The following is a 16377-nucleotide window of genomic DNA, read 5'->3' as shown; positions in this document are numbered from 1 at the left end:
CTCTCTTAAGTGATGATACATTTCTGAGGTAGCCTGAAGGCCATGGACTCTTAGCTCAGGGAGAGAAGAACGTCTTCAGATCTCCAGTCTCTTTTGGGAACCAGCTGACTCTATGTTTAGGGATAAGGAGTGAACCCACATAAGGTGGTCCTTCTCAGGGGTCTCTTAAGAACGCAAACTGGATCTAAAGGGGAAAACACAGCCCTTTCCTTGACCCATCTCCGTTCCCTTGGCCTTTGGTAGATAATTTGGGAGAAGAGGTGATTGAATTTGTGCGTTCTCCCAGCTTCCAGATTCCTTCTCTCCATGGAGTTCCCAAATTCGGTTTGTATTGACAAATCTGGCTGAATGATGACCAAATCAAATCTGAAAATACCTTTCTCAGTGTTAAAGGTCTCTAGCCTTTAGAGTTCATAAAAGCAAACAAGATAAAGTTACACTAAAAATAGGAACAGTAGGGAAAGGGCTCTTCTAGGGTTTACCATAAAGATCAAATGGCTCCCAGGACCTCGGTGACTATTAACTCTCTGGGATCCTTGCATCCCACAGAGCCATTACCACTGAAGGGTCTCTCTTACAGTTCTTCAGAAGTTTTGTTGTTTGTACTCCCTGGGCATTGGGCAGCTGCTGCCTGGGCCCGTCCTATGCATGGTCCTGACCTCTCATGGTTGCTAACAAATGAGATGACACAAAAAAATTGCTTTGTCTAGCGCAGCAAAATCAAGCTCCTCAGATGAGACCCCCTCTGACATTGGAGACCAGGGACAAAAAGACTAATGAGCAGGAGACTTAGCATGTTCGGCACAAAGGCCAGCCCCAGCTGTGTGCTGAGGGAGTGTGAAACATGGTAGGCTACCAGTTCCTTCTCTGAGCTTCTCACAGGTAACTCCTAACTTCCTGTCAAGTCTGCTTAATTGTTTCAAGTGTATGCACACATGTCAAAGGTAACAAAGGAGTTGTGATTTCTTGGTCGTTATCTTGTCATATTTTTGTCTTTCTTCTCTTAGAAGAATCTCCCCATGGGTAGGCCCAGGATTCCCTTTACTAAGAAGTCTGAAAACTAGGAATGAGAGAGGCTGCAGACAGCTGGTCAGCCATGACCCTTCCCTAACCCCATCTTGCCTCAGTGAGAGATGGTCCGAAGGCTGTAGGCCGCAGTGGCAGAGGCTGTCAGGAAATCACCCAAACCTGCTTTCTCTTCCTCCTGGACTTACACAGATAACTGCACGTCTAGCCTCCTTGGCCACTGGGGAGCTGCATACCCAGGCTCAGCCTAGAGCTATGTGAGCAGTGTGATTTGCCCCACCTCCAGGCTGAGCCTATTAAACCTCCCATGAGGGGTTACTCATGCTCGTGCCCCGTTCAGCTGCTTAGGTTGGAAATGACTTGTAGGACAGTGTTGGGAGTTGCCTAATGAAGATGCTGAGCCCCAAGAGGGAAAGATTCTGGTCCGTGAATTGTCTTATGGAGGGGACACTTCCCATGAGGAACCGTCTCACATGCCATGGTCTGTGACATGAGTGAGAAATCAGTTGGTGACCATTGAGATTTCTAGGTTCTTCTAAAATAGTAGTTAACATTACTTTGAAAAAACAAAACAAAACAAAACACAGACATTAGTTGGGGGTTTCTGAAGAAGCCAGTAAGGAAATAAGTTCTGGGAGTAGCCGGTAGGAAGTGGAGAATGGTGCACACAACAGACAGAGAAGGAAAAAGAAACAGCACAGGTCCTCCCCCAGGCTGAGTGTGGGTCAGTCTAGAGGAGCAGAATAATACCTAGGAAGGATCAGAGCCCACCTCATAGTCCCCAAACATTAAATCCTTGCTGCTTGGAGATACTGACCTCTCTCCAGGCAATCAGGAGCCAACCATGCTTGGGGATGGTCACTTGGGAAATGTCAGAACTTAAGACCATGAAATTCTTAGAAAAGCTTGTAAATGGCACAGAGTGCTACATGGAGTAAGTAATTAAGTCTATTCCAGAATTACAGCCTTTACCCACGCAAAGCTGGAAACAATAGAAAGTATTTATAGCTGGACATTTTAATCCCAGAGTAGGAGGAAGGAAAATATATCGAGAAAAGGGATGTTGCAGCATATTGGCTACAGTATTCTTAGAAAAGTAGGAAGAAAATTCTGCTTTCACAAAAACTCTCATTAGTTTCCTGAATTTGAAGGGAGAAGATTATGGATATGGGAGAAGTGACAACTTAAATTACCCCAATGTTATTAGTGTAGAACATTCCTTAAGTCTTCCCTGAATAATTGGATCCTCTAATAGGCATATCAATTTGCAATCCAAAGTTGGGCTTGAATTTACAAGGATGCTTTTCCAGAGGCTCCTATGCTCCAGGGAGACAGTATCTGTAGAAGTTGTCACTATGTAGGTGACATCTGTTTGGGATGGCATGAAGCCCTCACGACTCCCAGCCTCAGATCCGGAACATTCTAAAGACAAACACACTCACACAAAATTGCTCCGTCCTTCCTTCCTTCCTTTTGATTTTATGTATTTATTTGAGAGATAGGAAATAAGTGAGAGACAGAGCATGAGCTGGGGGTGGGGTGCGGTGCAGAGGGAGAAACAGACTCCCCACTGAATCAGGGAGCCCAATGCGGGGCTTGATCCCAGGACCCTGAGATCATGACCTGAGCCGAAGGCAGAGGCTTAACCAACTTATTTGGCTTAACCAAATGCCCCACAAAATTTCCGCTTTCAAATATCAAGAAAACGTTCCTTTATTTTAAAAAACATTATAACTGTTGGTTAAATTTGATAAGATTAGAGATATATAAGAAGTGAATATATACATGTTATTAAAAAAAAAATTTAAACAGCTAAGCACAAAACTAATCTCAACTAAAATTTCTTAAATGATTCTGGGCAAAAGACAAAAATTGACTCTGAATTCTTTCCTAGTTTGAGAGTTCCGGACTCTGGGAAAGAGGATCTTCTGGTGCAGATGAGGCCACAGGTTAGGTAAGCTTGTGCGGTTTCTTTTTCTTTCCACTGTGTAAATTGGCTCACATCACCTGGGACAGAACTTTATCTATGTCAACTTCTGAAGCCAGGGAGCTAGAGGATAGGTAGACAACTGTCTTTCTTATTCTTCTTTCTATAAACTGAGTGATCTCTATTTTCCTTATAGTAAAACACAGTAAAAACACACTCCATGGAACACATCAGACACAATTTATGTGATTTCAACTACACACTCTGAGTCAATTTAAGTATAATCTGTGAAGGACCGATGTGTTTTAACACTACTGTCTCTGAAATGTAATATATAGATATGTCACATATACAGAAATGTCATATATATACGTGTGTGTACACACACACACACACATTTGTTTAATCTGCACATCTGTGTATCCCAAATTCGGCCACGAACCGGTGATTTGTTGCTGTGCCATATTAAGAAGCCTTTCTCTGTCTTGAATGCATTCTGTTACCTGTGTCATTTACTCTCCTGGGTTTTTTTTTTTTTTTTTTCCCTGAGGGTACATTTGAACTGATAATGGCCAAAAAATGTATGCATGTTGATTCAGCTCAGAGAGACAAAGGAAGATTATTGCCCTACCTATAACAATATTGAGTGTTCTGGCAAATCAAGGCACTGTTGGTGAACTGATGAAGAAAATTGCAAACTAGGGTCAGCAAGGAACTAAATGAGGTCTTTTGACAGTACGAAGGGCAGCCTATGTTTGTCCTCAGCCTGCGAAGACAGACCAATGGTAGGATGACGTGCAGTTGGGAGAAGCTATGAGCAGAGACTGTCGACTGCTTGGGGATTAGAGAAAACAGACCAGTAGTTGCAAGTGTACCCGGAACGCATCATGGCTGCCCAGGGAAGTGGTTGGGACAGAAAGTTCTCCCCAACCAGTCCACAAAACAGGGTCTGCCCTAAGGTGATGGTCCTCAAAGTGGTTTTCTGGATCTGCTGCAGCACTGCTCGGAATGCCAGCTTCCAGCTCCACCCCCAGACCCTCTACCTCAGAAACTCTGGGTCCATCAGGCTGTCGGGGCTGTAGCCAGTCTCTGGCCATTCCAATGACAGCAGAAGTTCGAGAACTGCCATGCTATGGTGCATGTGGAGTGGGCGGTGTCCCTTGGCTGTCCTTGCAGGTGATGATGTCGTCTTCCTGTCTCCTCTGGGCATCGGCCTCTTTTTGTACTCTGTGTCATTCTGGTGTTCATGGAATTGCATTTTTCATGCCAAGTAATCCCAAAGACATTGCCAGAGAAAATCTAGCTGGGGCAGCTTTACTGTGAGGCGAGTATGTCCATTTCCAGTGGCCACCACACTGAGCAATAATTTGATTATGGTCAGTTTCACCTTGTTGTGGTCCTGAAAGCCCGGATCGGTCCTATTCGGCTGGGCCCCACCCTCCATCTCACTGTTTTGGCTTCTAATCAAGCAAGTCTCTGCCTTGGTCACCCCGCACACACCTAGCCGCTTCCTGGAGATTCATTTAGTGCTGCACAAGCCCGCCGTATTCAGCTAGGTGACCTGCAACATGGCAGATTTTTAAAGGGCTGAATACTCTTTTTAAATTATTCTGGGTGCTTGAAACACAGCAGAGTCTCCCCCAGCAGTTGCTGTCCTATACTCAGATGATCATTCTGCATCAGAGTTGGTCTTATTATCATTTTTAAAAAGATTTTATTTATTTTTTTATTTCAGATAGAGTGTGTGAGTGAGAAATCATGGGAGGGAGAGGGTCAAAGGGAGAGGGAGAAGCAGGATCCCCACTGAGCAGGGAGCCGGATGTGGGGTTCAATCCCAGGACCCCAGCTGGGCTCATGACTTGAGCTGAAGGCAGACGTCCAACTGACTGAGCCACCCAGGTGCCCCAAGAGAGTTTGTATTATTAAAAGGCTTCCAGTCAGGTTATGAGCCCAGAGATCCTAGGATAGAAGCTGATCTACAATTCTTATTCAAGTCCAAAGGTAACACAGAGAACACCTTTTCTCTGGTATTATTTCCTGTAGAAATAAATACTCACGTTGTTGCTCAGAAAGAATGCAAGAGAATCCAGTTATTCTGCTGCCGTGGAGGACAAGGAGGACTTGACTGAACATTGCTTATTTTTTTAAACATTTTTTTTTTAATTTGAGAGAGAGAGAGAGAGAGACAGAGAGAGCAAGGGGAGGTATGGAGGGGGAGAGAGAGAGAATCTATAGCAGATTGCCCCCAGAGCATGGAGCCCAATGTGGGGCTCGATCTCACAAACCTGAGATCATGACCTGAGCTGAAACCAAGAGTCTGATGCCCCACCGACTGCACCACCCAGGCGCCCCTAAACATTGCTTTTTATGTGGGAGCTCAGCTTCCTGCCACGATCCCCAGAACTTGTGGGGTACAGGCTGCTTTACTGGGTTTAACTAGGTTCCACCAACAAGATGACTGGAGACGGCTGAAGAGATAGGCAGAGAGCTCCAGCAAACAGGCAATTGAGCCTGAAAGCCTGTCCGGCCCCTGAGGCCACCCTCAGATTTTACACTTTATAACTGCCATCGGACGTTGGAGGTCTCACAGATGATAGGTCCACAGGGATCTTGAGAAGGCCACCTACACAAAGGTCCATGGCTGGCTCCTTCGTTCTGACTGCTGCCCAACAAGAAACCAATAGCAGGGAAAGATTTACAGTTCAGCAGGCAAAAGATAAATGATTTCAGTCTCTGGATGCTTTAAAAGCAAATTTTTGTACATCATATGGTTAAAATTGATCACTCCATTGACTTTCGGATGGGCTGAGCCCAAACTAATGATGTTAGGTAATCAATGAGAAAAGGCTGTGCATGAAGAATTAAAAAGCGCCATAATGGATTGCTGTTGCAAAAGGCCCATCACAGCGAGCAAGAAGTGAGGGCTGGTCATGTTCAAAGGAGGCTGGACCAAGAACGGCCTCCCCCAGCTCCAGTGCTCCGAGTGGACTCTACAATGGACCCATCTAAGAGCCATGGCTTCTGAAGGCAGCCCTCTGACAGATTTTGATTTCTCTGTCTATGGTGGCATTGCCTGGCCCTGTAACTTGCCTTTGGCTCCTTAGAAATAGATCTGAGGGTACTTCTCTGTTATAATTAGCTCTTCCTTTTTAAGTAAGAGTGAGGGGACCAGACCTCCATTGTCATCCACTCAGAGGGACAGGGCATTGCTGATCGCTCTTTTCCTGACTCCTAACATATGCTTGGGCCACAAGCCTCCCTGTGTAACTGCTGTACGTCTTCAGCATCTGGACCTATGAGAGCTTGCCCCCACCCCTGACTTCCCAGCAAACATGTGCGGAATAATACAAGGGCATTAAATTAGACCTCATTACCTAGCCAGTTGGGCCGGCCGGCTCTCCCGCACATAATAATGAGGTCTGATTTATTGTGATCATTATTCAGGCATTACAGGTCACTAAATAACATGCTCTGCCCACATGTGTCTTCTGGGCTAATAAATACCCTGAGAGGAAACATTCTTGAGGACGTGAGTCTTGGGTCTGGATCGGTGACTCCAGGCTCATTAATTGTGTGAAGGCACTTTGCCTATTGCCTATGGAGATAGGAAAAATCTAATTAACGACCTGGAGAGATGTGAATGAGAAACGAAGGGGAAACTGTCCTCTGCATTCTTTGACCCATGGGACACAGGCCCAAAAGGATACACTGGTATAGGGGACAGAGCTGAGGCTGACCCCAGGCCACTCAGCCGTCACACCAATCTCAGAGCTCAGCATCCAAGATGTGAGGCCTTTAGGAGCTGGACCCATATTCTCTCTCCTCCTTGCACCACGAATTCCTAACCCACAACTGGGAAGTTCCATCATGTTGCTCTCTCTCACCTCCGGGCCTTTGCACGTGCTTTGCCTCTCTGTCTAGAATGCTGTACCCCACTTCTGCCACCCCTTTTCCATGGTATTATGTTTGGAGACTCAGCTTAGATGTCTGCTTCCCCAGATGGTCTTCCTTGGGTGTTTACTCTTACACAGCGTATCATGTAGTACCATTTTCATTTGCACTGATTTCTCACCATACTGTAAACCTCTCGAGAGCCCAGTCTGGATCTTACTGATGGCTGTCTTCCTAATACCCAGAGTGGCATCTGGTACCTAGCAGGTACCTGCTAGGTGAATGAAAACACAAATACCTCTGCCCAGGAGAAGGACACGGAGAACAGTGTCTTTGTGTGGTGATGGTAGTAGAGGCTGGTGGCTCCCTCCCCAAGATGATCTCCACTCAGAGTGAAGAGGCCCTCAGCCCCCAGATATCACCTTCCTGAGCCTCTCCTATCCAAACGTATGGCAACTTGGAAACTTCTTGAAAAAGGGAATAAGATCTTGGCTAATCATCAGCCATCACAGACTAGCCTGGGTCTTGGCACATAGTAGGTGCTCATTAAATGCCGGGTTAAACTGCTGACACTAGTAGCCGGGCTTTTTGAACCACCAGATACTGCGGCCATGGGACCGCTTTCCTGGAGTGTACGGGGAGAAGGTGGCGCGTGGGTGGGGAGATAGGCTGCTTTTTGGTTTTACCTCTAGGTAGAGCTTTGCCAGCCGGCCGGGGAGAATGAGGGTCTGGCAGGCCAGGCGTTCTCTGCAAGTCTGGCTGCTGTACAGTCACGCTGGGACGGCCGGCTTAGTGCTTCTCCTTGTTGCCATAATCTCAAATCATGGAGTATTGAGGTTTCAGCTTTAGATATAATAAAATTATAAGAAAATGACAAGCATCAGTGGATTGTCACAAGTCCTATATTGATAGGGTCCATATTTATCTTTTAAAATTGCAATATGTTTTTTTTTTTTTTTAAGGCCCCCTTTGCCTTGAGGAAGACACTGGGGATTGGGAAAACAGGATTAAAAATAAACCTTTCTTTTTTTTTTCTAACTCATAATGCAAAGTGTGTAACCAGTGAATACTAAGCAAGTCTGACCATAGATCTACATTATTTATGGGAATAATTTAGGATTATTTGCTTTATAGAAAATTTGTTGGAATGCTTTAAAAATTACTGAAATTAAATGAAATCAGGCTCCTTGAATTATCCATGAATGCAGCTTCACGTAATCAATACTTTAGCCATTCTGGGATGACATTACATCTCAAGACTATTTTCTAACTTAATAAGATTAGAAATAATAAACTGATATTATTTCTTTGTGAATTGGGGCCTCTGACCTGGTAATTTAATGCCTTCATTATTGCACTCGAAGAACACCGAGAGACCCACTGAGACCCACGTCCTAGCAACCGCATTGTGTCCAAGTGATAGCCAGATTCCTCTCGCTTTCTTTGCATGGTGGGTTATGTGCAATTGACAAATACCCTTAACTTATTTTTAAAACACCCTGAGCATTATTTGCAGGAAAGTGGTGTATATATTTAAAATGGAAACCTTTCATTGATTCAATAGCAAAGACCAGTAGAGAACAAGATGACTTATTCCCGAATTATGTTATTACAGATATTTTATGCTGGCAACGGGGGTGAGCTCTATAGCACGAGGCCATGGGAGAGCTGTTTGGTTTGTTTTTTCAGCCCAGCCCAGGCCCGATGCACTGCTGTGGCTCCGCTGGGCTTTGCGGCTCTCTGGGAGCAAACACAGGGAAGGGCGTGAATGTCTGAATGTGTGGTGGGGCTTGAGGCTTGAATTCATCTCCTGTTCTCATGAGCTCTGCTCCCGCCCCTCCGCCCCACACTCGAACAAGCCCCCGAGTGTGCCCGTATTCCAGCATTTTCTCACGAACCCCAGCCATTGCCTGTGCAGCTCAAAGGGAACCCCTCCCTGCTTAAAGTGTGTTGAGCTCACATCTCAGCTCAGGAGATATGTCGGAGGCCCTCTGTGCGGCCTGTTCCCAGAGAGTCACCTACAGTGAGAAACCGATGGGGGATGTGATTCCCAAGGCCATGAACTTGCCTCTAAAGTGGAAAATGCAATGAAATGGATGGGAATGTTCTAGGAAAAGATGGCCCTGGTTGGGAGGGGTGCAGCTAAAAGAAGATGGAATGTGTTCTATTTATGGAGCATGCTTTAAAATGCTGAACACTACGGGCAGGAGGCAGTTATGAATTCTTTAATTGAGCAGGAAGATAGGAAATTGAAGTCCCCCTGGGAGGATGGGAATTATTTGCCCACTGGGTCTGTTGATTGTGGGTGACTTGTGAAACCAGATCTGTCATCGGGAAGCTCTGTTGAAAGTTATGTGGTAGGAATGACTCGGGCCCAATTAGTTCTGGACTCTGCCGCGGTAATGACCGTGACAGCCCACTGTGCTCCAGATGCTGTTGTAAACACTTTGCATTCATCATCTCATTTATTCCTTAAGTCACCCACAATTGCGTGAGGTGGGCATGACTACTTCATCCTTAAATGAATGCTTGGTGACACTGTGACTTGCCCAAGGTCACCCAGTTGGAGAGATGGAGCTGGGTCTTATATCCCACTTATCTATCTTCAAAGCCATGTGCCCAAACTACTAATTCTGTACCATTTGGACATACATGAAAGATGCAGGGTAGGGTCATAAATACGCAAGACGACCTTAAAACCAGTTTCTTCCTAGGGGAAATATTTTCTTTTGTTCAGTCTTTCTCTCCTTTCTCTTATAACTGACCTCAGCTTTATAGCGGAGTGTTTTGGAAATATTGCAAGTAGGGAGCAAGATATCACTAAAAAGTTGTGCACACTTCTGGCCTCTTCTAATAAGGCTCTGAGTGCTCTGGGAAATGCCTGGGCTCCATAAAGCCTCATATTGACACAGTGTTAACATCATATCTGAGCTGGATGCCTTTCCCCAAGGCCCCAGGGATACCTTTGACCACGGGAGCTGGAAGGCAATGGGGAGGCACCTGGTTAGTTACTCAGTCCATTGCCATACCTCCTCCATGGTAATGAACTCTGCTGAATAACAGAAACAATCTCTGAATCAACCATGAGAAAGTCATGTTGCCACATGGTTGTAAGAACAGTGGAAGATTCATAATCAGTCCCAGAATTAGTACGAAATTGGAAATCCCAACAGTAACGATGACTGCGACCAGCCTTTATTGTGCGCTCACTGTGAGTCAGACACGGCTCTACATCCTCTGCCTGCAACTCCAGCTCTGTGCCTTCCTAGGGCAACCCTATGAAGTGGGTGTTACTGTACAATTTATTTCTGCTCCTGTGTTATTCACCGGAGTGTGTCATGTGGCACAAACTGCTGCAAGGGAGGCCAACCTGAGTGGCTGGTGACCAGGTGAAATTCTGGTCATTATTAAAAGAAGAAAAAAAAAAAGAATCTGGGGGACAGCAGTCTACACTCCACCACACCTCGAGCTAATGAACTTATCCTCACGTTAACCCCCCCCTAAAAAGCCTTTCTTGCCTTTTCCTTCAACGAGATTTGCTAGGAGATGAACTCTAGAAGATTCCACTGAAGCGCTGGGCATTCTGAATAGGCAAAAGGTGGGAAAGGGGGAGTGAGGGAGAGGCAAGGCTGGAGCATTGCTTCTTCTTTAATCTTCTTCCTTGGGGAGCACCAATGTTTTTGTCCATGAAGTTCTCACAGCGCTTTCCCCGATTCTAGAAGCTAGAGTAGTTGTTCACTTGTTTATTCAACAAGTGTTTATTGAAAGTCCATGATGCTCCAGGCCCTTGGCCTACAAAGACACAGCAGACAGACAAGGTGCTTGCTGCTGTGGAGTTCATATATACTCTGTTTGAAGGAGACAGTGGTAACAAGCAAACAAGTGAGCCACATCATTTCAGAAGCTGATAGGTACTAAGGAAGAGTATATGAAAGAAACCACACAAAACTCAGTAATTTATAATTACAAGCATTCATTTCAGGGGTACCAGCTACATATTTTGCAGTCCTAGGATAAAATAAAAATGTTTTGAAACAAATTAATAATTTCAAAATATTTAATAGTAGAGCAATTCGACCAAGCATGGGGCCGTTTTAAGCAAGGGCTTGTATGACTAAACAAGCTATCATAACAGTTTATTAATAGATTTGAAATCAGCCAAGTTTTGTAATATGCAAGTTCATCACCATTGCCGTGCTTAGTTATTAAATAAATCAGTATGCAAGCAGGAGCTTTCTGACTCCACATCTCTAAGGCAAAGTTATAAGAGTACTTTAAGTTTCATTTGTAAATACATGGATTTCTATAGGAAGTCCCAAATCTTCAAAGAGAAAAATGTGCATATTCGGCTATGCACATTTGTGCATATTCCTGGTACAGAAATCAAATTTGGAAGACATGTTTTTATAGTAGGAAAAGGGTTCAAGGCTAAGGTGAAAACATGGAAATTGCCATGGGAACCAGCTATGTTTGCAGGTGTGCAGGTAGGTGGCTTCTGGCTGGGCTCATACCTGCTCCGCATGTCTTTGCACGCATCTTCCCTGGACTAGGAGTTCCCAAGGCATGGTATCTTCCTTGGGCCACAGGAAGACAGGGGCAGCCAAATTGCACAAACGTGTTTCTAGCCTCTGCTTGCAAAGTGTCTGCTAACAGCTCATTGGCCAAAGGAGTTACATGACCAGTTTCAAGGTCAGGGGGTGGGGAAATAACATTCTTCCCACCAAGACACCATGGCAAGGATATGGATACAAAATTCTACTAAGGGAAAAGAATGAGTATTGAGGGCAATGATGCTGGTAGTCACAGTGAGTGTGATGGGGAGCAACTGGTTTTAGGAATACGAGTGACATGTTTTCATTTAACAAGAAGAATGGATTTTAAAGGACAAGAGTGGAAGCAGGGAGACCAGTGGGTCAAAGAGAGAGATGCTGGCTTGGATTATACGGGTAGAAATGAAGATGAAAATGAAGGATATAATGATTTAGAGGTAAACTCAATGGGACCTTGTCGGTTTGGATGACATCAGTGAGTGAAGAGAGGAATGAAGAAAGAATTCTGTTTTTTCAAATTTGAGCAACAAGGTGAAGGGTGGTGTTATTTATAGAGGGTGGGGGGCAGGAGGGGATTAATTAGTGGGTGTGTGTCCTCAGCCAGACTACCCTTTCATAAGGAAAAGACTAGATCTTATTATCTCTAAAGTCCTGGAGATTTGTATAGTGATTGGCACATAGTAGTTGCTTGATAAATGAAACAAGGAAGGAAGACAGCAGGTACTTAGTATAGTGAGGACATCTGCACTGATTCATTCATTCAATTAGTTCATCAATCATATTTTGATCATGGTCCCAGTAAGTCATTTACCCCACTACGCTTTACTTGTTAGATCACAGTTGTGCTCTATGGACGTGATGCTGTTGGACGCTCCGGGATGCATAATTCTTTGTTGCCGGGCTGCTGAATTATACACTGTAAGACATTGGGCAGCATCTCTGGACTTTCCCCACTAGACACCAGTAGCAAACCCCCAACTATGACAACCGAAAATGACTCCAGATATTGCTAATAGCCCCTGGAGGGTACATATCCAAGAATAATTCTTTTCTTTCCTTGGCCCCTCTCAGCTATAGTAATGATAATAATAGCTAACCATGTATTGAATATTTTTCCATGTACTCTCCTGAGAATGCTATCATGTTATTTGAAATATTTTATTTAATTCCCCTCCTCCCAAAATTCTATGTGTAGGTTTCTATTTGTTTCCCTTTTTATAGCAGAAGAAAGCAAAATATGCAGCTGTCTCTTTCCAGTGCTGAGATATCAAGAGGCTTTCGTTTTGCCACTGTATTCTAGGTGAATTTCAACCCTGCCACCTAGAAAGCTGAGAGTATCTGCCCAGTATTTACCTATCCATTCTATGGAAAAATTGACATTGGATTCTTGAATATTTATTATATTTTACTAGCACCTATTGTATGCCAGGTCCTGACCAAGCACTATCCAGATGATAACTCATTTGATTCTTATAACAATCTCATGGTGCATGCTCTATAATCACCTGCATAATATGGGTGTGGAAATGGAAGCACAGAGAGGTTGAGTAACTTGCCTGAGACCACACAGCTAATAGGCAGCAGAGGCAGGATTCAAATCCACACGATCTTGCTCCAGAGTCCAGCTTTTACCTCGTACCCTATGCCCAGTGCCTGGTAGTGGCAGAGGTCAGTCGTGCTCTTGGGTTTGGGGGGATATCCAGGAGCCATGAGGAAGCCAGGAAGGCAGTTCGTACCTGTGTGTCTTTGGAATGGTTCATTATATATAGTGTGTGGACAGGAGATGCCACACAGGTGCGTTAGAATCCATCTCAAGGCACTTGAATCCCTTCCCGGTGGCTCTCCTCACTCCAGACCTTTCTGGCTCTCAAGCACCTTGGAGAGTTGAATCATGTTTATGGGGAGCTCCTGTAGTCAGAGTGGGCTACGGTTCCATCCTTCCGGTCCAGATGGAGGCTGCCCCAAGTCAGTTATGCCAGCCAGCCCTTCAACACTTTCTCCATTATTATGTCTATTGAGGGAGGGAGGAAAGAAAGCTTAGGGAAGCCCTGCTAGGCGTGGTGCTCAGAGCTGTTCTCAGCTACAGCTGCTGTGGGGGCAGACACAAGCCAAGAGTCGGGAAGGTGGGCATGAGGGGACTGGCGTCAGCCGACTGGACAGAAAAACAGATGCGGTGGGAACTGGGCCATAGCGGGCCAGTAACCATAGGGCTTAAGTGACATCAGGAGAAACAAAACATCTCGGCGCAGCCTCCAAAGGGGCAGGACAGAGTGATGACAAGACGACCAGCGCTGGGGTGACCCAGGAGGGCTGCCTTCCCAGCTTGGGGCGACCTAGGAGGGGGAGCTTCAACATTGACCTGACCTTCGACCCAAACCGAAGCCAGACTTTCAGCAGGATGAAAAGAAGGCATTTTCAGATCATCATGGCCCTTCCTTCCCGACTTCTACACCTCACTCAGTCCTATGAGGGTTCAACTGCCTTAGAGCCCTCCTCAGAGGGGCCCTCTGCGAGCCTGCTGGAGCCAGCCCCCCAGGAAGTGGGGATAGCAAACTATCCACGGTCTCTTCCCTCTGGAGAGGCTCACTGTGCTTTCTAGACTGGAAGAGTCTGGAGAGTCAAAACTCTGGGCATCCTGACCTTGCTCAGTGTTCCGCAGAGGGCGGGTGGGGGTGGGGGTGGGGAGTGGAGCTGAGGTGCTGGTGGTTGGGGGGTGGGGGACACACACAGCAGTGAGCCGGGCTCACTAGGACGTGGGAGCAATGGCCTACAGATATGATTCCAAAAAGGTTCCATTTCGTCAGGAAGCTGGGGGTGGAACGAAGGCTGGGCGTTGAGGAGTAGAAGAACGAGGAAGCTGTCGCCCTATCCCCAGGGGTCCGAGGGGCTGAACACCGACCCCCGGCCTGAGCAGGGGCTCTCCGTCGTCAGGTACGCATAGCAGGCCAGCTGCCCATGACTTGTACCTTCTCTGAAATTAACACTATTCCCTCCGGTAATTGCTTCGGGATTCGAACCCAGGTCTGGCTGACCCGAAGTCCTTGTCCTGCCACGGAAATCTGTGTGTGCGATCTGCTCCGCATCCGCGGCGGGCGAGCTGGCGCCCCTCAGCCGGCCCCAGGGCCCTTCCCTGCCCTCAGCCAGCCTGCTGAGTCCCTCAAAGTGGGGGGCTTCCAGCGCTGCTCGTCCCAGCCGCCTGCTCCCCTGACCCACTCTGCCCAGACGGGACAGCTTCCTCTGGACGCACACTAACGAGCTCTGGAAGCCCAGGCCGCCGCCGCCGAGGGTGCGGGATTAGGGCCTCGGCGGGAGGCCGCCAGGAAGGTAGGCGGCCCCTGCTTGTTTTGGGAAAGCACCAATTCTGGACCACCCAAACAGCTCCTCACCCGGCCTCCACTTGGGAACTCTGACACGGAGTTGGCAGCCTTCCTGCTCCTTCTCTACCTCCTGATAACTCCCCTGGGCCAGATGCTCAAGTGTTGTAAGCTTCTCAAAGCCCCAAGACCTGTGCGCTGCTGGGGCTGGGGACACTGCCTGGCCAGAGACGCCCCGTGGCCCCTGCCCCGCCTCTGTGCGGAGACAGCCGCCTTGTGGGGGCAGCCTGACTGCACGTAGTGGTGAGGGCGCCTTCCCTCCAGGCCGACCTGCCTCCACCATCAGGCCAGCAGCGAGCTTCAGCACGGAGCCCCGCGCTTGCTGCCACTGTTGGGGCTACGGTCATGTGCGGATGGGTAGGAGAAGGTGAGACTCGTGTTGCGGCTCTAGGCTCGAAATTCCGGCTCTGAATCTCACCTAAGCCCCGCAGGAGCTAGAAGACCTTAGGAAAAGGCACATTTCTCACCATGTTGGTGTCTCTTTATCTACAATGCTGCATGCGATGTATCTAGAGCAGGGCTTGACACCGAGCAGGTCGTCCGCAGATGGAATTGCGGGCCTCCTCTCGTGCCCACTCCCACTTCTTCCTGCTGCCTCTGGTCTCTCCCCCGCAGGGAGACCTCGGGCCCATTCCCCAGCCACCCTCATGCCACGTCCACGTGCACACGGAGGGAAGGCCACATTTGTAACCATGGCTTCCAGTGGCTTGGGGGACACAGGACAACAGGGCAACTTCTCCACACAGAAAGCACAGGTATCAACCCCTCTGCTTAGCCCTGGAGGCCCGGACCAGGCCCCAGCCACAGTTTCCTGCTCATTGTGCATTTCTCCCCTTCATGCCCTCTCTATTCTCTTCACCTGGAACACCTTTCCTTCCGATCCTTGCCTAAAACCCCAGTCCCTTGATGTGACTTCTGGGTGAAGGCCTCTCTTAGCATCTTTTTGTGGAGGTTGTTGTTGCAAATACGTAATAATGAAAAGCATCTCCTTTAAACTCCCGAACTAGAAGGTGTCTGTCCCTCCTTCCATCCCTCCTGGACAGTAGTGACGATGATGACGAGTGCCAGAAGCCAGGGCCGGGTGGGGTGCCTTGTAGGACAGCTATTAGCCTTCTTGTCCCATTCTTTGGGAAGACAGGAAACTATTAAAGCAGAGACTATCTTTTACATATGTATCAACTGTATATTAATAGGACATAATCTAGGCCAGGGTTTCTCAGTCTTGGCATTATTGACATTTGGGACTGGGTAATTCTTTATTGTGGCACTGTTGACGGTCCTGGGCATTGTAGGATGTGTAGCAGCAGTCTTGGTCTCTACCCATTAGATGCTACCACCACTCTGCCTCCCAGTTGTGGCCACCAAAAAATGTCTCCAGACTTTACCAAGTGAGTCCAAGGAGGAGTCAAAGGACAAAATCACCCTTGGTTGGGAACCACTGCTCTAGACTCCTAATCAGTACATTTAAAGATATTCTATTATAGGGATGCCTTGGTGGCTTGTTTGGTTGAACGTCTGCCTTCGGCTCAGGTCATGATCCCAGGGTCCTGGGATCCAGCCCCACATTGGGATCCCTGCTCTGTGGGGAGCCTGCTTCTCCCTCTGCCTG

The 16377-nt window shown here is 47.1% G+C and overlaps 1 long non-coding RNA gene across 1 annotated transcript in view; it reads left to right on the top strand.

Annotated features, from left to right (window-relative positions):
• LOC131829522 (uncharacterized) overlaps window positions 1-16377 on the top strand; it is a 193542-nt gene that overhangs the window by 146767 nt on the left and 30398 nt on the right. The window contains exon 3 of the long non-coding RNA XR_009352890.1: window positions 2921-2980. This is a non-coding gene — a long non-coding RNA (uncharacterized LOC131829522). The remainder of the gene's footprint in view (window positions 1-2920; window positions 2981-16377) is intronic.

Source organism: Mustela lutreola, chromosome 4 (assembly GCF_030435805.1).
Source record: "Mustela lutreola isolate mMusLut2 chromosome 4, mMusLut2.pri, whole genome shotgun sequence".
Lineage (NCBI taxonomy): Eukaryota > Metazoa > Chordata > Mammalia > Carnivora > Mustelidae > Mustela > Mustela lutreola.
Note: the sequence above shows the minus strand (reverse complement) of the source record. Positions and strands in the feature narration are given on the sequence as shown.